This window comes from Amphimedon queenslandica, unplaced genomic scaffold (genome assembly GCF_000090795.2).
Source record: "Amphimedon queenslandica unplaced genomic scaffold, v1.1 AMPQUscaffold_1913_Cont26082, whole genome shotgun sequence".
Taxonomy (NCBI): domain Eukaryota; kingdom Metazoa; phylum Porifera; class Demospongiae; order Haplosclerida; family Niphatidae; genus Amphimedon; species Amphimedon queenslandica.
The window spans coordinates 1-1,233 of NW_003557749.1; the positions used below are offsets into that span (position 1 = coordinate 1).

At 33.1% G+C, this 1,233-nt stretch overlaps 1 long non-coding RNA gene across 1 annotated transcript; it reads right to left on the bottom strand.

The window, feature by feature from the left end:
* Nucleotides 1-447: 447 nt before the first annotated feature.
* Nucleotides 448-1,226, bottom strand: LOC109593348 (uncharacterized). The gene is made up of 4 exons (XR_002190907.1): nucleotides 1,078-1,226; nucleotides 918-1,018; nucleotides 592-657; nucleotides 448-540 (listed from the first exon to the last, which is right to left on the bottom strand). It is a non-coding gene; the product is annotated as an uncharacterized LOC109593348 (long non-coding RNA).
* Nucleotides 1,227-1,233: the final 7 nt, after the last annotated feature.

Here is a 1,233-nt window from a genome sequence, read left to right on the forward strand (position 1 = left end):
CAAAACATGACAATTAATTGCAACAACCTTTCAACCTTGCTGTAGCACTAGCTAATAATTTTATTAAGCACATCATTGCTGTTTTTTGGACTTTTGATGTAAAACCTTGGAGTTTCCAGCTGAAAACCTTCAGTCCCACCCCCTCATTAAGTATGCAGAAAGTATGTTTAGCTGATTATCTCTGTAGTTGTTCATTCAAATTTAGTACTTTTATTTTTCAAAAAAAGTAAATTTGCATACCTACCTGCTGATACCAGACAACAATTGGAATTGCACTGCTAACAGACTTTAAAAAAATATTACCATTATCCAACTACAATGAGCCAATAGGTAAATTTCTCATCCCTGGATCAAGTGAAGAACAACTTTGCCTAGACAGCTTTTGGCTTTTCTAGCATTGTGGCATCAGTTCATGGACTGCTATCGCATTATAGTATTTAAGAATAATTATTTTAGGTAACAAAAACAATTACAACATTATAAAAAGAACACAAAAATGCAAGTTTATGTACAGTGTCCTAATTTTGAAAGACAGCAAGCCTATAAACATGAAAAGAAATGTAAATAGGGAAAATGTATAATTGACCTCACTTGAATGCAAGACTCATTGATGACCTCAGTATCTCCTAAGCTTGATGCATCAAGAAAATGGTGACACTAAAGAGATAGAGAAACAAAAAGAGGAAAGAGAGAAAGGTGTACAGCACTGAATTGTTATTACAAAGGTAATAGTAATGGCAATGGTAACTGTATTGCCATCTGTGCTCAGAAGGCAATGTCATTGTTAATGGGTTTATCTGAGACATAATGAAGAATACATGTATAGTCAGTGACATAGGCCTGTGACAATTACCATTACAGTTACTCAGTAATCAATTGACTCAAATACATGTACATGTACACAACATACCACTTACCTTTGCATTAGTGCATATTAATCTCAACACATCCTTTTCTCTAAGTAATAAGTTAATGTCCATGGAACAAACTGTTTATTGATTATGAGTAGTTAACGGCACTAAAAGAGAGATAAAAGAGATGGTAATTTTAAGTAATTTTGATGTTTAAACATTTTACTTGTTCAAATTGGACATGCTCTGAATATTCTTAGCATTTTGTCTTAATTCCATTCTCCTGTACAATAAATGATACATCAATTATTACTGACCAAAGGACACTCACTATCTCTCATTTACTGTACATGTGTACATGCACTGAATAAAACATGCACTG